Source organism: Thamnophis sirtalis, unplaced genomic scaffold, assembly GCF_051295495.1.
Source record: "Thamnophis sirtalis isolate CommonGarterSnake01/CBP01778 unplaced genomic scaffold, rThaSir2_p1.2 scaffold_3, whole genome shotgun sequence".
NCBI lineage: Eukaryota > Metazoa > Chordata > Lepidosauria > Squamata > Natricidae > Thamnophis > Thamnophis sirtalis.
In genome coordinates this window covers 91,578,328-91,598,336 of record NW_028261383.1, presented here as the reverse complement: position 1 = coordinate 91,598,336, position 20,009 = coordinate 91,578,328, and the positions used below count along the sequence as shown (strand labels likewise).

The 20,009-nt window shown below is 38.7% G+C and overlaps 1 protein-coding gene across 6 annotated transcripts in view; it reads right to left on the bottom strand.

Moving 5' to 3' along the window:
* Positions 1-12,487, bottom strand: part of FAM13B (family with sequence similarity 13 member B) — a 65,126-nt gene extending 52,639 nt beyond the window's left edge. For 4 of the 6 annotated variants that reach the window (XR_015695957.1, XM_087709497.1, XM_087709501.1 and 1 more), the window contains exon 1: positions 12,173-12,486. The gene's annotated coding sequence lies outside the window, so the exon portion shown is untranslated. Of the gene's footprint in view, positions 1-12,172 lie in introns of all 6 variants that reach the window. The other 2 variants (XM_087709502.1, XM_087709499.1) reach the window with 2 other exon arrangements.
* Positions 12,488-20,009: the final 7,522 nt, after the last annotated feature.

Genomic DNA, 20,009 nt, shown 5'->3' with positions numbered 1-20,009 from the left:
CCACATGGACCATAACTTCCTATCCTGTATATAAATTTTGCATGAGGAGAATACGATGTTCTTGGATACCAATTTTCCTGAGCATATTCCATACCTAGACATGGCCCACTATATCATTACACAAGGCCTTTATATAACTAATCATATTTGATTTCTGGCACTTTTTGGCCTCTTCAGTTATCCAGCATGCATCAGCAACTGTCAGGCACAAGGAACTAGGCCCACACTATGAATCCATAAAAATTACTTCTTTGTTGTTCCAATGCCTATTTATGAGAATCTAACTAGACTGGCTGAATTCTCTTAAGAATGGTCAGAAAAGGCTTCAGGGACTTTGGGAAAGTAAGGCCTGTCCCATTTTCTACTGTGATGGGATTCTAATCTTGGCCCCTTCTTCAAACCTCCCTGCACTCTAGCTGGAGATTCCATAATAGCAATAATGTCTCATGTTCCTCTGCTTTTTTTAAAGCCTAATCTAATCTGCGCTGAATGATCCTAAGCATTATTTTGTTAGCATGGGAAATTACTGTATTACTGGATATTACATGATAAATCTCCTTTCTTTGATATTAGTATATAAATGAATCTCTTTCAATTTTATTGGCCACTGTGTCTTCTCCAGGTTTGCTAGTTAAAAGCTTTACTAATTCTTCTGTTGTTTGCCATACTTTCATTTATTCATTTGTTTGTTTGTATTCTGCCATATTATTTTTACAAATAACTCAAGATGAGGCACAAACGCAACACACCTTTCTCCTCCTATTTTTCCCAAACAATCATCCCATGAGATGGGTTGAAGAAATGGATGTTCTTCTTGAAAAGGTTGGTATAAATTCAAATTATACTGCAACAATTAATTGGCTTCCTTCTTCCACTGATTTGGAACGTGCATGTAAAAACATCAGTGATCTTTTCCAGTCAGCCAATGGCAACTTCTTCGCTATTATAGCTAGAATAAAATAGAATAATAGAGTTGGAAGGGATCCTGGAGGTCTTCTAGTCCAACTCCGCTTGGCAGGAAATTCTACACCACTTCAAACAAATGGTTATCCAACATCTTCTTAAAAACTTCCAGCGTTGGAGCATTTACAACTTCTGTTCCACTGATTAACTGTTCTGTCAGGAAATTTCTCCTCAGTTCTAAGTTGCTTCTCTCCTTGATTAGTTTCAACCCATTCCTTTTTGTTCTACCCTCAAGTGCTTTGGAGAATAGCTTGACTCCCTCTTCTTTATGGTAGCCCCTGAGACATTGGAACACTGCTATCATGTCTTCCCTAGTCCTTCTTTTCATTAAACTAGACATACCCAGTTCCTGCAACCGTTCTTCATATGTTTTAGTCTGCAGTCCCCTAATCATCTTTGTTGTTCTTCTCTGCACTCTTTCTAGAGTCTCCACATCTTTACATCATGGCAACCAAAACTTAATGCAGTATTCCAAGTGTGGCCTTACCAAGGCATTATAAAGTGGTATTAACACTTCACGTGATTTTGATTCTTAACCTGTTTATGCAGCCTAGAACAGTGTTGGCTTTTTTGGCAGCTGCTGCACACTGCTGGCTCAGATTTAAATGGTTGTCCACTAGGATTCCAAGATCCCTCTCACAAGTACCACTATTGAGCAAGGTACCACATATACTGTACCTGTGCATTTTGTTTTTCTTGCCTAAATGTATCCCCTCGTCCAAATCATTGATGAATATTTTGAAGAGTACTGGGCCTAAAACAGAGCCTTGGGGTACTCCACTGTATACTTCCCTCCATGTAGATGCAGTTCCATTGAGGATTACATGTTAAGTGTGTTAGTCAACCAGTTACGAATCCATCTGGTGGTGATGCTGTTACCCATATTTTTCTACTTTATCTAGTAGTAGGTTATATTCTACTTTATCAAATGTCTTACTGAAGTCCAAGTAAATTATACTGACAGCATTCCTCTGGTCCACTAATTTTGTCACTTTATCAAATAATGCAATAAGATTAGTTTGACATCTGTTTTTGACAAACCCATGTTGACTTTTGGTTATTACTTTGTTTACTTCTAGGTGTTCACTGATTCGTTGCTTGATTATCTTTTCCAGAATCTTCCCTGATATTGAGGTCAGGCTGATAGGTCTGTAGTTTCCTGGATCTATTTCTCCCCTTTTTTGAAGATGGGAACCACATTAACTTTTTTGCAGTCCTCTGAAACTGAATTCTTCTATCTCCTTGTACAACTAATGAAGCAAATTTTATTTCTGTGTACTTCATCAAGTGATGTCCATGAATTCAGGGATTGTTTGGTTGAAGACTACATTCCAGTCCAACTAGTTTTACTTCTTAATATTTCCAACTTTTCATAATAAATTATGGAAATCTAGTGAAAACAAAATTAGTTGCAACCACAAGCCCACCTTTAAGTTGTAATTAACACTTTTAATATGAGCCTCTTAGTCATTTCTGAAAATACAAAGCAATCACATAATTATAGGCAAGAAGTACAACATTCTTTCCTTCAAATGTTGTACTTCTTGGCTATAATTTTGTAATTGTTTTGTATTTTCAGAAAAGTGACCATTTTGTAATGGATGAATATTTAGAAATACTAATGTATTTTTAAATATTCATCCATTACAAAATGGTCACTTTTAAGTTCATTTTAAAAGCTATCCCTGCAAATAAATAATCAGCTTTATTCCAATGTTCACACTTATTGTACAGGCTGAAAAGGTTGGAGTAATTTGTCTTAGATCAATCAATAAGAGCACCAGTACGATACTATGATTAAAATGTTGGACTCAAGAGACTCAAATTCAACTTCTAACTATGGAAACTGGAGAATCACTCTCTGCCCAATAAAGTTATAATTGGGGTGGGGTGGGGGACAAAGGAAGGAATAAGAGACTGTATAAAACTCCTGAAGTAAAAGAAATATAAATTTAAGAAATAAAAAAGCAAGCAGCAAATAATATATAAAAATTTAAATTCTAAGTATAGCGAAATAGGGAAAGCATGTAGGCTTCTGTAATTCCTTCCAATTCTTTTACCAGAAGTGTAAAAATTATGCTACTACAGGCATACTTTCTTCTGTGTAATAAAGGCAATAGACTTCCTGTGTGTTTTAGTCCCCTCCTCCTCTTGTTTATGGGTGTACTTAACTATATGCACACACTGGGATTTACAAGACAGTAAATGTACTGTATATTATTCTCTGGGGTTTATGACCAGTGAAAAAGATAGGGAAGTTGAAAATGAAAGAGTGGCAACATATGAGCAGCTACCTAGTTGAATTCTATATAAGGATATATAGTTTATTTTTCTCTACCGCCCTTCCCCCCCCACCCCCACCCCCAATTTTGAACTTACTTTTCTTTTGCTGCCCACCCACCCAGATTTGATTGGATTCAGTTCCTATATTGGGCTTGAAAAAAAAATGAAAAAGCCAAGTCTTCTTTCATATACTTGACCTTGTTATTTCATGGACATATCCGTGGCTGTTAATATTACAATAATACAGAGATAGTCTAACATTGCCTTTGCATTGGATTTTTTTAAACTTCCAGTATAATTTTCTGCTACTCTCTCATCTACTGAGTTTTTCAAGATCTAGCATAAGGCATTAGATACTGTACTATTTAATAGTTGGGCTGAAATACTAAAATATGTAACAAGTAGAAATATAAAATCAAATTGCTTAGTGGCAAGTACAACATAGCAAAAAGCTTTAACAAACGGTAGTATTTTTTAAAAAAATAATAAAAGATCCCTTTGGATGGAAGGATTAAGAGGAAGAGAAGTAGCTCAAACTTCCTTTAAAAATTATATTCCAACAATAAAATAATTACAGATAATCAAAATTCCAGAAGGCAGAGTTACCAATAATACAATCTAAAACCTGCAGCTTTAAGTTTTATTCCACTGCATCCAAACATACATTTTAAAGATTAGTACTTCAGATGGTAAAATATTATTGAACACAGCATGATTTAAGGCAAATGGAATGGAATTCCTTTTATTCTAAAATTCTTATATTTTTTCATGTGGAAAAATCATATGAAATGTAATTGTTAAGGTTACTATTATTATCATTCCTATACAACACTCTAAAATGCCCTACCATAGTAGGAAGAGGAAGCCTTTATGGCCCACACAGTGGCCATGTGAGTCTTGTGACAGGCTTTCTCCGCTCTCTTGTCCTCAGCCTTAAGTCCTTCCAGCAGGTCGGCTGGGAGAGACGAATTTGAGGTTAGGGACACTATGGGGTCGTCCAACTGAGGAAGCTTTAGGATATCCTCCATGGCAGCCTCCATAGAATACAGCTTCTTATCCACCCCACTTGGATTTGCCATGGAACCCGGCTGGGCCCATTGGCACTGAATAAGTCCAGGAAAAAATGGGGAGCTGGAACCAGCTCCTGGGGGGAGGGGAGTGGTATATGATAGATATGGCTCTTGCAACCACCTCCTTCATGGCTGTGGTCAATTCGGGGTGTGTGTGTTCCTGGTCCTGGGGCAAAGCCCCGGTGACAGGCCCAGAAAGAGGGGTTTCCTCCTCCAAATACTCCTCCTCTAAAGATGAGGCTAAAGATCTGGGAGAGGCTCTAGAGGGGCTGGGGGAGAACCCAAATTCACCCTCCTCTACCATAGATGGGGGATCATCTGAATGAGGATCTAGAATGGGGGCGTCAGCAGGAATCTCAGCAGGTGGAGGGAGATCCTGTTAAAGCCCTTGGTTGCCCTGAGCCTTTTGAAAATGCTTTTCTACGGCTCTCTGGCATCTCTCAGCCAGCCTCTCCTCTGCCTTAGACCCTCTCTTTGTTCTAGGCTGCTTCCCTTTAGTGGGGCATGCTGCACTGACACCTTTGGCCACAGGATTGGGCCTGCTGCTCTTGCTGCTAGTAGGCCCTGCTTGATTTGCGGCCTTCTCCATACTCTTGCTGGCCATGGTGAACTCTCAGCCCTCAAATTCAGAAGGTTGCTTGGAGTAAGAAGAGTCCCAATAGGAGATGAGTTTCTGAGGCAACGGCCCGGCAGGGAAAGCAGCAACAAAATGGCGCCAATAGAAGTCCTCAGGGCGCTGCAGATCCACGGTGTTAATAGGGACAAGGAATGGCCCAGAAAGCCAAACTCCTTGTGGCCGCCAATCAAGATCTTCGGGCGAGGCCTGCCTGGCGACCCAGAGCAAGGCCACTTGAACAGCACCCCTCCCGGCGGCGATCTGCTAAGGGACCAGGCTGCAGCAGAGAGAACAGGAAAAAAGCAGCTTGGCTTTAAAACGCGCACTTTTTTTCCCCTCCCAAAATGGCCACCGCGCATTTTGGAGCAACACCGGGCTGCCGTTGGAGATCCGGAGTGCCCAGTAGAGCCTCCGGAGCTAAAAGGAGTCTTCCGACGGATTGCAGGGGTACCTGACTTTCCTACCTGACCCCAAGGCTCGCCAGCGGCCGCTAACAAACCTCCCAGTGCTGCCAGAGCCTCGTGGAAACGAGGAAAGCTGTAATGCTCCCAGCAGCCTGGTCTGCATGTGATAAAGTAATTAGACAAAGGGAACTCTGTTCATTGGTAAAACAAAAAAACCTAGGTCTATCTAAAACTACCACAGTGGAAGAAAACAATAAAAAGGCTACAATAATGCTATTAGGAGAAATCCAGTTTGCTATTCAAGGACTGGAAATCTCAAACACATCCTTTTAGGGCAACTTGAGTTTCTCAAACTGACCTCCAAAGGGAGCAGGAGGAGTGGCTACACTAAAGATTTAAACTCAGTCCTTGGGCAGCAAGCTGAAGTTAACCCATGCTTGGACACTCCAAGCAGCGCCTAGAAGCTCAATTTTTATCCTTTTTACCCACAATCCTTCATACCAATCTGCATTTTTTCCTATATTAGTAGTAGTTCCTTGCCTGTTTCATTGTATCTGCAGTTTTCCCTCTATGTACATATATATTATATATACTTACATTCATATACACCCATTGTATATACTTTATATATGTTTGTATATGTACACATACACACAGTATATACTCCTACATTTTTGCAGGAATCAATCTATTTTGTTTTGTATTTCTTACTCACAGCTCTTTCCAATACAATGTGGCATAATGGTTAAGGGATTAGACCAGCCCTACACAATTCTTATCAGGGAAAAGGCCAGACTGAAACTGTGGACTATTATGGAAATCTTGGCCTGGTTATCAGTTATCTGGTGGCTAGGAGCACCACGCAGCACTGGAACTGGCATAGCTTCTGAGAGTTAGAAACATTGGAGGTCCTTGTGGCATGTCTTTTAGTTGCAAAAAACAGGGCAGCAGAAGCTGATCATTCATGGCAACAGCAATATTTGGTACCAATGGATTATTTTTTGAAAAACACTGTATCATCACATAAGGCTGCTAGACATACAGTATACAGCCTGTGTATTGTGTAGGTGTGGATTAGGCTACGAATGAAGACATCAAACTTCAATTCCAGCTTCAGCTATGACAGCTGGGTGACTTTGATCACTCTTCTTAGTTAAAGCTTCCTCATAGGGGATAAAAACAGAGAAGAGAAAACTAGTACACTACTTTGGACTACTAAAGCATTAGGGCTAGGAAAGCAGAGATAAAAATCCACCAAATGAATAAATAAATCATTCCACCAAGCATTTTTCATACTTCCTTTGATATAGCATCATGTATTTCTATGGCATTCTGTGGATTCACTCTATTCCAATCTGTTTCTACATCTTAATCCTGAGCATCACATTAAATTTATTCTATTGGAAAATTAATCTATCCCTTATATTTTTGTGCACAATCTATACTTGCTCGTCCTGCAGTTGTTCTACTTCCTTTAATCTCCACCAAATATTTACCATTCTCATATATTCCTGCATCAGTGAATGACTCATTTACATTCTCCTAATTGATGTGTTTTATTCTGATTCATTTATTCATAGCAAGTTAACTTTTTCTTCTGGATGTATTTAGAACTCCAATATTTAGCATATTGGTTTTTCTCCAAATTCATCCCTGGTTCTTTTATTATCATCATTCAATGGAGGATTATATGTAACTATCATCATCTTATAAATTTCTACACTCATGTACCCACACAATTAATAGCAATTTATATTTTATGCCATTCATTTTAGCTTCTTTATAACTAAATACACACCTTCATTTCATATATGTGTACAGTAACTCCACTCTATAAGATTAAACTACCTTCTTTTTCATTACAAACACACAATATAATTTTCCTTGTTAATTCATGCTCTTTGCCATTTAGTTTTTTGCATTCCAAATTGAAATCTATATTTTATAGTTGTCTTTAGATGATCCCAGAAATAGGATGCTATCATAGGGTTGTTCTGAGGCTTTTATATATCTAATATTCATCAGTGATAGAGAATAGCTGCATACTGACTTTCCAACCTAATCCACAACCATGTCACATGCAACATTTTCTACTAATGATTAGTAACAGCCATTTTTGGCGAGCCAAAGTCTAGTTTGATTATGCTATTCTATGCACACTAGAATTAGAGACAGCCACTACTTTTTCCTAATATTACAAATTAAGGGATAATATTAAGCAGGTATAATATAAGGATGCATTCCATGATAATGACACTGAATAATATTAGTGTGAACTGTTTCCTTATCTCATGTTTTTAATATTTTTAGTACATTCTTCTTCTCTCTCCTCTGGTCAACATTCTCTACTATGAACTAGCATGATGTCATTGATTACATGCCTGACATTACAAATAGATTCGTCCCTTAATGACCATTTGAAGTTAACACAGCCTGGGACTGCTGTAAAATATTATATCAACCCTCATGATCACGGAAGATAGCCCAAAAAAACATGGAACCATCTAAACAGAATCTGGACAAGCCATGCCAGAACTAAGGCAAAGCACTTTAAGTGGGGAATGGCTGAGAGCCCTCAATATGATTGTTTCACCGGAATAAACTATAACACATATAGTTCAAGAATGTCTCCTCAGGAAATTTCAAGGCAGCTGGAATGATCTCACTGCAGCCACACCAGAAGAAGTTAAATAGTTATCTTCCTTAGATATTAAATTATAACATATATCCCACTGCAATTCTATGGCTTCATATTATGTTGATTTTATTATGGTTTTACATTGACATATTATTATATATATTATAGCAATGGCCACCTATCTTACATGTTTGCTGATGCTTTAAACTAAATTTGTAAATCAATGATTGTATGACCTCTGTAGATGTCATATACTAAATAAACACTCATGATCATGTGACATTTCAGACGCTTGGCAAATGGTCCGCATTTACAACCTGTTGCAGCATCCATGGTCACATGACCACAATTTGTAACATTTTTGCCATTTTTTCTTAATGATAGTAGTAATTTCCTTTAAACAGTTGCAAAAACAATTATAAAATCAAATCAGGACACAACAGTCCCAACTTGCAATCAAAATTCTGGGCACAATTGTGGTTGAAAATCAAGGTCTATCTGTAACAACTTTTCTTCTTCTATCATGAAAAAAGTAATTCATTGGCTGAAAGTCTCATTAGGCCATATTCAACATTTTTTCAGAGGCATGCTTAGCTCTCAAGCTGCACTTTTCTGATGTAAAGTACAGAGGAATATAAAGAAAACAAGGGAAAAAAGTAAGTGGACAAAATTGATGTGGGGAATAACATTTCAAGAAAAAATTCTGAGCCCTGTTCTGAAGTATATGATGAAAAGCTTCATATTACTTCTTCCTGTGATTTTCCCCAGCAACAACAACCCTTTGAGGTGAGTTGGATTGGGAGTATATCACTGACTTAAAGTAACTCAGCTGATTTTCATCCTTAAGGTGACACTAGAACTCATAGTCTCCTGGTTTTTAGCTGGGTGCCTTAACTGCCAAATCAGACTGGCTCTCTTAAACATGCCACTATACACACATGTGCACAAGATTTTATCCTTGCTATTTCTTACTCTTTTGTATTTTGCATCACCATGTTTACTCTGTGAGAAAGTCACAAGGGTTTCCAAGAGCTCTGTTTCCACCACAAGGCTCACCTATTCTGGTTGTGCTTCCAGGCAATCTGTAGCAGAATAGCAGCTCTTTTCTCACTTGCTCCATCCTTCCTTCAGCATTGCTATTCTACTTCACCTGCCTTGTCCAAGCAACAAAGTTTAATGGAGGCAAGGCAGAAGCCCAGCACTATTTGAGCCCTCATTTGTTGTTATAAACAGTTAAGAAGCAATCAGTCCCTCCTCCGTTGACTAAAAGATATGAACCAAACATATAAAGTATCATTGAAGATGAACACATGTACACTAGAACAATAATGTCACTAATTGTCCCCCTAAGAAAACAAGCACATTTACATTTTAATATAATATATTGCTCAATAATTCATCTAATTTCAATAGTATACAAATATAAGTTATTGTTTGTAACACATCCAGAGTTGCCTTATCAGTGAGATAGGCAGCGTATAAATTTAATAAGTAAATAAATTTTTAGAAAAACATGCCGTATCTTTCCACTTAACCTAGTTTGTTTGATAGCTTTTAAAAAATACAAAACAGATTTTATTCCCTATGTATATTACAAAACATACTACAGCAGAAGACATTGCCCAATTCTTAAAACAAATAACTATCAGAAAATAACATAATTCAGGAACATTAGTTAGTACGTCTTACATAACTCATAGTAACATGAGACACCTTAAACTATTGGCTTCCCCACAGTTTTTACTAATTTTGCAGTGTAATTCTATACAAGTCTACCTCAAAATAAACTCTACTAAGTTTGGTGGTGTTTACTCCAATGACTTACATTACAATAAATAGCCTATTTTGTATTACATTATTTTACTTCAGAATGGTAATTATCAACTCTAACCTTTAGAAAAGAAATATGTCTATCTCAAGAGTAACAATAATGTTATGTACTGTTTATTCTTCAGACTACAGACAATCAATATATATAGCAGAGCTGCCATAATTGTGGCAACAGTAAAGTTTGTTACCATTTCTTTAAAATGTTGCACGCAAAATACACATACGAAGATGGAGCCAGTAGGAAACTGTTAATACAAATTCCATCACCCACATGCTTTTTAATGCAAGCCAAATGCAAACCACCAAAAAATTCTTGCCTACTGTATTCTTTACTTGACTCTATTAACAATTCTGAACTAACTGGCTTTTGAAACTTCCTCTTTTCCTCCTAAAGTTATTTCCCCATGCTATATTTTTCTTGGCAGTTGTCATGTCAAGCATGACTTTTTAAAAGTATGCTTGTATTGCTTTTTCATTTTAACTCAGTTTATTTTAAGGAAAAAATAACAAAGCTCACAATATTAAACCTATCTAATTTATTTTTATAACCCATTTTAAAAATTTCTTAATAATTAGTAATAATAAAGTGTCACACTATAATAAAAAGCTTGAGTTCATGTGTTACATACAGAAAAAAATACCCATCCAGCAAAAAGAGAAGAAAGAAGAATATCTTGTAGAATTTTGGGTAAGCACATGCAGTCCCCACTTCATGTGGCAGACAAGACTGCAGCAGGTACATGGTGTTATGCTAGTGGCTACTGCAGGAAACATTTCAAGGACAGATGGCATTCTTGCATTTTTAAACATCCATGAACATGCACTTGGGAGCATGCCCAATATAATTCACATTAACTGAGATCAGCATTATTCATTAAAAAAATGTTTAAGGTTGAATTCAGAGAAACAGTGTTACTTAAAATAGCTGCAATAACAGCCTCTGTTCCTATTGCTCCTAGTATTTCTGAGCTTTGTTCTTAATAATTGGGGTGAAAAAGCAGAATTATGTAATGAAAACAGCAATGGCTATTGTATTTCTATTTTCTGCTTGAGGCTGAGAAAGTACAAGCACCATGTGCTATGCTGCTGTACATCCCCATTATTTCCAGTTACCGCTCACGACATCTTACATCCATACCCCTCTACTTTCTGATATGTTTTCCTAACGGGGCAGAGATTATAGACTTTCTCTTTATCTATACACCTTCCTGAATCATGTCATTGCTTTAAACATCAGAGTAAAAGACCACCAAACTCAATGATAGTATGATAGTTATCAGACCAAATTATCATTGTTCAGTAAAGAATAAATTAAGAACTCAGGCTAAGTTTTCTTTGGTAGATATAAATTTCACAATCTTAGAAAACCAGCTTCCAATCAGATTGTAAATAAATATTGTGCATTTGCCTACTATACGATCATCACAGAAACTTATGAGAGGCTCTGTTATATTCAAACCAAGATACCTATAACATGCCATAACACTTTCCTGCAGATAATGATCAGTAATAGCAAAACATGAACGCTATTGCAGTCCTCCTTGATTAATGCTTGATAAGTTCTCTTGGAACATGAAGAATCATAAAAAAAACATTATCTACACTGGATTTAACTGATCCTTATGAATTAATCTCTTCCAGCAGTGCTGATGTAACATTCAACTTGAATTTTGAATGTTAGTCATCACAGGTCTATTTTGTCCTGAGAGATTTTTTCTGCGCTGCACCTGCTCTCTGTTTATAACACCTGATCCTGAATTACAGAAGTTAATCTGTAAGGAGTCAGATAAGACATAATAAATGTTTTGCGATAATATGGTAAATACCATAATGGGATCCTAGTTCCAGAGAGAGAGAAAGGCGGAAGATGGAATTAACCTCTATCCCGTTTCCACCATTAGCAACCACATAACTGGAATGCCAAGAATCACATTCTCCACCACTTTTGTGATTTGCTTTCTGTTAACCACAGATGTCCCCCAAAATGTTTCTGTTATTCTAGCCAGTCCATGGCAACAGGAAGCCTTAAAGAAGGAGTGATCTTGTAATGACCGTTCTCCTCCCGGGAAGATCTCAGTAGTGATGGCTCCAACTTCGACAAAAGTCTCTAAATCGCCATCGCGATCCCACAGCAGAGCCGCCCAACCCGCTTCCACAGGGAAAGGCTGCCTGCCAAAAGGGGCTTTCCGATCCCGATTTTGAGCAGCGAGCCTCCGAAGAAGAGCCACGGAGCGCAACCGCCCCTTCCCCGCATCCCTTTTTTTCCTATTCTGCCCTCATCGTTTCAGTTCCCTCCGCCTCCCCCCCCCCCACGCCGCTGCTGCTGTTGCTGCTGCTGTGCCGCGCATGCGTGCCTCAATTCCCTCACCGTTGCCGGGTGATTCTCCCCTCGGCCCTCAGTTTCAGCAGCAGGTTTCTCCGGCTTTTTCCGTTCGAGGGCCCGGCTTGACTAGGTGCCGCTCGGCTCTTCAGGGCTGGTCCTCGAGCGGCGTCAGCCGAGGGTAACAAGCGTGAAGCTGCCGTCCCGGTCCCGGCCCCGCCCCTGGAGGCCAAATAAATGCACGGTCCTTGGCGCGCGACCGAGAAACCCTCGCTCCCCGTAGCGCGAGCTTCCCCGCTGACGGACTCGTCAACGGTAGTTAGCAAAATAGCAGCAAGCCACAGCCGCCGCCTGGAGAAGGAAGTGACGCGTGAGCCTGATTGGCAGGGAACGCCAAAGCGCTCACCAGCCCTTCTTTCCCGCCCCTTTGGATAGGAAGTGACGTTTTTTCCCACCCACCCTTCCCCACCCCTCCCCCTTCAGTGAGAATCATAAAGGAGAGCCGTGTATGTAAATGACGGCTCGGGCGGGGCGCGGGTGGGTGTGGTCAAGGGAGGCGGAGGCGCCGAGGGCGGGGCGTGGAGGGGCTGCTGCGCTTTGGGGAGCCTTTCCTGCATTGGCCGCCTTTAGTTGACATCCCAAGGGTGGGGGTGGGGGTGGGGAAGACAATGGATGGTCTTGCTTGTTGGCAGTGATGAAAGAAGTGGCAGCTGCTGAATTTCTGAGCTGTAACTGACGTTGAAGAGTAAGAAAAAACCAGTTCTTACTCTTCATCACCTTTATACTTTCTGACCATTAATCCACAATACCGTAATTATTTTACTCTGATTCCCTCTCTGCAGTTGCTGAAGGAAACAAACACACAAAAAAACCCTACCATGTTTTTGAATTGTGATTATGTGCTGTCAAGTTGGTGCTGGGCTCCATTATTTGCCCATGAGAACCTGTCCCTAACCTAGTCTTTCTAACGGTGCACTCATCACCATTGCAATCAAGTCCATCCACTTTGCTGTGCTGGCCCTCTTTCCTTCCACTCTCCCCCCATACAGCATTTTCATACCCAGTTTGCTAGAAATTTAAGATTGAATTCAGAGAAACAGTGTTACTTAAAATAGCTGCAGTAACAGCCTCTGTTACACAGCTTCAGCAGTGTTGATTTATTTCTACACTGCTTCGCTATACAGAAGCATCTGGAGTGATTTTATAACGAAGTCAGGAGCATCTTAAATATTTGTAACACAAAGCCACTCCATTCTCTTGCTGTTTTATGTCAGTTAAAAATGACCAATTATTACAGCATATATCCCCCCCCCCCAAAAAAAGGCCTTGTGACATCATAGTAAAACATGCTGAAAAGCGGTTTCATGATATTTCTAACTAGGGCTCAAAAAATAAAACTGTCTGAATTCTGGAAAGCTGCTGTCATAATAAACAAAAGTGAAGAAGATGGGCCTGAAGCTTGTTATGGCATAACTCTGCTCTTTTTACTTCTGACCCATCCCCCTCCATAGGCAAACCTTGACCTAGAAAATTGGTGTGCTGGCAGTTCTATATGGTCAGGCAGCAAAAGATTTCCTCCACTAGAAATAACAATTCTAATCAGTCCAGCCAAGCTTTCTGTTAAATTTCATTGTTATTTAGAGAATAACTATTGATAAATTATATTTTAGTGTCATCAAGCAGTGCTGGTTAAAATGGAACATGAGTTCATGGCTTGATTCAGCAGAGAGATGCACAGTAAGAAAAGAAAGTGCAAAGTGGTTTATTATTCAGCTCAATTACTGTACTTGAATGTGTATATAATTGAAATCCATCAATTATTTATTTATTTACTTATTTATTTACTTATTTATTTATTATGCCATCCCCTCACTATCCAGAGTTTGTGACGATTTTAACAGTTCTGATGCATTGACATTTGGTTAATTTGTGAGTCTACCACTCCTCTGCAGATTTTTACTGAGTGAATAAGTTATAGTCCAATATAAGTCAAATGTGTGTAATGAACCAGGAGAGCTTTTACTTAATCTGCTTGCTGGGTTTATGTACTTCCTTTCTGCTGAGGCACTCTGGCCATTTGTAACTTAATTAGTGCTATGTGTTCAAAAGTGTGTTAGCACAAGCAGAGGTCTAAGAACTAGGACAGCCACATCCTTTAGAAGGCTGACAGAGCTGTTTCGAAGGCTGCTCCCAGCTGAATGCACATCTCTGCACAGACAGCACATTCTGCCACAAAGGGCAGCTTTATGGGCAGGCGCATAGTCGAGAACAGCCTGCTTAAAGCCTTCAAAAGACACAGCAGCTTTAATGCTGTGAGGATAGTAACGTGCTCACAGGCTTTGCAAAGCTCTCCCTTTGCTTTGTAAAATAAAACTGCAAAATTGTCACATGCTTTAGCAGTTTTCAGAGCCGGACGGCCATGGCCTTTCTGACCTAGGATGCTTTTTCACTTCCACTGAGCACACGATCTTCTGACACATAAAGAAATTGTTGAGAGGGAATTTCAAGAGAACTTGCTCTGTTTGTTGCAATGAAAACAACAGAGATTTCTGGCAACGGTTAATTTTGCTATTGACATTGGCTGTGTACTTCCTCTATTTCAGGTTGTTCTTTTTTTGACAATATAGTTTCACTATCCACCAACTATTAATGTTTGCATGTGTACCTAGCTCAGGATAAATTAACCTGGATATGACTGAAATATTCAGTTCTCTAGAATCCTACATGATGTTTTTAGAAATTGGTATGTTTCATGTGTTTTGACCAGGGAATGCTTGCCAAAATAATGCCCTAATGCATACACCCATTAAACAAATTATAAATACTAAAGGTTAGCATGAGAATGTATAAACTGATTTCAGAAAAGCTAAGTGTATCAATTAATTGTGTACCTAATTAAGCCTTACTACTAGGAAATTCCAAGGCTGTGGGCAACATTGGAAGATATACTGTATGTATGTATGTATGTATGTATGTATGTATGTATGTATGTATGTATGTATGTATACAGGTAATCCAGGAGTGAAATCAACTTACTGTACCTTCACTACCAGTTTGCAAATGTGACTGTGCGCACACTTGCGTCACTCACGTGCGCTAACTCCACACATCTGCAGGACCTTCAGCGCATGCGCAGAGCGTCAAAAATGGGATGTGATGACATCCAGATGGGTGGGCAGAGCTTCCTGCTGCCCCTACTGGTTTGCCCGAACAGGATAGAACTGGCTGAATTGCACCACTGAGGTAATTCCCAGATTACGACCGTTCCCTTAGCGAATGTTCGAAGTTACGTGATAAGCGCCCTCTAGTGTTTATGAACAAGCCCCAAACCTACTAATCTTGCAGCACCACGGCAGTTGTTCGCCCTTATGAACAATCACAGAGGCTCTGCAACATTCCTCCTGCTTGTTGCCGACAAAATGGAGCTTCTGAGGGGAGGATCTGCCTATACATTGCTATGATGTCACCAGTAAGCTACTCCTTACCTAAGATGATCTTAAATTTTAGCAATAAGAGATGAGAAAGTTGCAAGCTCTACAAAATAATATCCGTGCAATTAGCAGTTGGGAAGATTTGTTATTTAATTAACAAAGCTGTTCTGGAATCGTTTTGGCTCAAGAGGAAAATAAAATGAGAGACTAAATAACTAGTCATGCCCTATAATCCTAATTTTAAATTGTCCATTAATCTTACAAAACCATAACTTTGGGTTGTTGTTTTTTAATCTGACATGTCTTACTTTGCTTCTGTCTCTAAAATATTTGATTGTTTCATTCTTTTAGGCTACAAATGGGTTTCTTAGCCACTAGTAGCTAAAGTTCAAATGCAATAAGTATGTGGTGCTAATCATGTCCCTCTTTGTACAGCCTTTAAAAAGTGCACCTTGGATAGGCTGGGTGAGCTGAGGGTGGGGTGGCCTTTGGTACACCTTGAAGAGGACTGGCAGAGATAAACAGCCACCTGCATGAGGGTTTCCGCAGCAAGACAAAGGCGCTACAGTTTTAACTCCAGCAAATCCTGATTGCTAGTGGCAAGACCAGGAACTGAAGGACAGAGGTCAGCAACATGGAGCAACAGGAGCCACGTGCTGCCTGTTCGACACCCTCGTGATTCATTGTCTTCGTGGCTGGGAACTTGTTTCTGTTTCCAAGTTGAGATATTTATTCTGGCAATAAAGCAGAACAAATGACAGAGAGGGAATAAGAGCCTTCCTTGCAAGATGATCACCTTGTTCTGTTTTCTTAGGCTTCATACAAAAATCTGAAACGATCTGACATTTCTAAGCACACGGCTGTATCCAGCAGATATAAAGACCTTTTATGCGCCATATGAATTGAGCAATACATAATTCCTCTATTAATTTATTCTGAATTCTAAACTCTCGAGCTTTCACTTGCTAAGAATAGAACACATACGACTGTGGTTCAAATGTGTGTTGCTCCAAAGTAACGCTAATATAGATATAAACCATTTCGATGAGCTTATTGACTTAACGTGATTGCTTTGATAAGGCAAAATGCTTGCTTTACTTAAGGCCTCATTGTTTGGTTTCAAAGACCACTCTCCTACTTCTTCCTTGAAGAAAACTGTAATTCTTTGTTACTTTTACACATACCATCTACAGTATAACACCTATAAAAAGAATGCTTCCTTATTATTCACCACCTTCTGATTACATTAGAGGTTGTAAATATCATGGAACAAATATAGTCAAGAGAATTGAGCATAATATTCTGCAGGACCACTGGATTTTTTTTAAAAAAAATAATCTTTATTGTAAGTTTGTAATTCTGTTTTTTAACCGAACAGATCAAAATGTATTAGCCCTACAGTAGATTTAAAATATGTTACATCTTCAGATCACTATCCTCCTAAATAAGTTGATGATTACTCTTTTCTAGACATACCATATCTGGACAGAAAATTTATCCCTCTCTGCTGTCATCTAGTGATCATATGGATTTCTGCAGTCCAAGTATTCTTGTTTCTGCAAGCTGACATCTTTCTCTACTGATTTTCAGTGCAGTCATACGATTAATAATGTGTACATAATGTACTATATTATATACCATGACTACAAACAATGGGAATTTCGGGCCATTTGTTATACACCAACTGACAAAGATGGGAAAGCTTAAGACATTTATGTACTTAGGAAGAAAATATATATTTATTCATATTTTTATGCATTGCTTTTGTTTAGATGGAATCATGAAACCTGAAATACATAAATTAAAAAAAATGTTTTCCAGGATAAGAAATTTTATTCAGCCATTAGTTGATTTTCAAAATACTTCCCAAAAACCACATGGCTAAATGTAGAAGTTAATTCAGAGGGTTAAAGGGTGATAAGAAATCAGTTCATTACAAAAATAAGGAGCAGGTGGAAACTATCTCCTCCGTCCCAAACCAAAACAGTTATCTGTTTCCTGTCAACCTTCTCATATTTAATACAAGTTGCTAAATATCAGTGCATGAAAATACAGTCCTCTAAGGATGCATTTGTGGAGTTAACGAGGTGCTTTAAAGACATTAGCAAACTACACAAGTTGAAAGTTCCCTGATCCTGCTGTATTAGATACAAAATGGATAATGAACTTACTGATATATAATTATAATAATAAATAAATAAATTAATTATAATAATCAGATACTGGGGGGAAAATACCATTTTGGAAAACCTTACACATTTGAAATATCTCCACATCTGATTCCTTAACCACTTCATCAAACTGGCTCTCGCTAAAATTTATACATTGAAGCCTATGAATCTGTACATCCCATTTTATAAGGTTCTATTCAGAAATGCTATAAACTCAATCCAACATAAGAGTAGCTTTGCTGGAATACATCAGCAAATACATTATTCTGGTCATAAGCAAAAGGTCAACTTTTTTTTTCATAAGCAGAAGATGCAGACATGTCTTCCTTGTCATTGTTCCCCTGCCACAGGTTTTCAAAGCCATGATGCCCATGATGCAGAAGGAACCCTAAGTCAAGACCAAGAGCTTTTGACAGACCTGCCATATTTTTTTTTGCCATGTTTTAAGGTCATTTAAGTTAATGTCCATCTTCATGCTTTGTAGTAGAGATTCCATAAGCTAATTATGTGCTGCTTGCCCTCCAATAAATTTCATGACATGATGCTTGGTTGTAATATTTTGCGAAAAGGAGACAAAATCTTTCCCAGTCTGCTATCTCCATGCCTTGGATGGTTACATACATTTCAGTCATGTCCCCTTCCATCACCATTTCCCCAAGCTGAAAATTTCCAACCCTTCTAGCTTTCTCTCACAATTCTGAGTCCTCTCCCACTTCACTGCGTAGAGAACTGTATCCCAAAGTCTGTGATTAATCAACAATCCTAATTTCAGTCTGATCCTGCAGATGAATTCCATCCTCATTCAACACTCATTTTCTAAGTGTTGGAGATGTGTTAAAAAAATAATTATTTGTGCATGTTCTGGAATATATTATTTTGTATGTGCATGTATTTATAGTTGATCAACAACAAAAGCTCTATTATAAATTCCTACCTGAATCTTTGTTTAAAATTGCACTGGCAAAAGAAGATAATAGTAATAATAGCAGTAGCAGTAATAGCAATAGTAATTATCCATATCCCAAGCAAGACCCGGGTGGTTGAATTGTCAGATGCCTTACTTCCAGTTGCTGTTGTTAAGCATCAGATCTATTCAAAATAAGACTGAAATCATTTATCCTAAGCTGATAGATCAGGGGTATCAAATTCATGTCATCATGTCAGCATCAAGTGACGTATCTGGATTCCCCCTCCCTTTGCTAAACCGGGCATGGGCGTGGCCAGCATGTGACGCATCTGGCCTATGGGCCAGGAGTTTGGCGGCCCTGTGATAGATTATTATGTAGGTTTGGCATGTATTATTCAAACCTGGTTAAATAGTTAAATCTAGCCCCGTCAGAAGCCTATCCTTCTGGTATGCCGTAACATCAACCTTCATGCCCTCAAGTAAAGATCTCATGTCATTTCTGAGTTCACTGTTTCTACAGTGGCTATGGATCTGACACAAGTAACCCCATGGGTGTGGTTACATGGGTATGCATCAATTGGATTAGATCTTTCCTTGGAGTAAACCTGATCATGTGGACTGATTATGGAGGACATTAACATTTATCCCTGAGCAGGGATAGGAGGAAGGGTTACACAGTGTACATTGTGCTGAGCTCCTAAACCAAAAGCTAAATTTAAGAAAGAAAGAAAACATTACTAGATTATATGCCTAAAATTGAGTCCAAAGGTGAATTGATTGTTAACAAGTTTTAGAGATGCTATTTGTCTTCCAAATAAATAAATATCTTCTCCTACATTAGAACATAAATATGCAGGCCTGGGGTAGAAAGAAGCAGCATACGGTAAACATTAAGGTCAACAATAACAAATTATTTAAAAATATTTAAATTCAGAAAATGTGGTAGGGAGGTCATGTGATGTGCTCAAGGAAGAGACATGGATTGCAGGGGCAATCAGGAGAAAAAGACAACGCCTGTATCAGAGATAGATATTCTCTACGTTGTTATTTCGATCAACTATAGCTTTTCTGGTTTAATTTTTCTTTTATAGTTGAGCAAATAAATGCTTATGATCGATTTATTTTACACTGCTGTTATTCGCTAATTAGATAAGCAAGTGAAGCATCGACGAACACATATTGCCATCTTCCTACAGCACTGGGTGTGACAGTGTATTTGCATCCTTGCTCACCCCCCTCTTAGCATAAGGAGTAATCCAGCTTCTTCATGCACAAATAAAAGATCCTTTATTTCTGATCAACGCCTAGGCTAGTTCCAGGAAATTGCTGAGCTTTACAAGGCAGTTCCTCTGAAAGGAAGATTTTACTTCAACCGA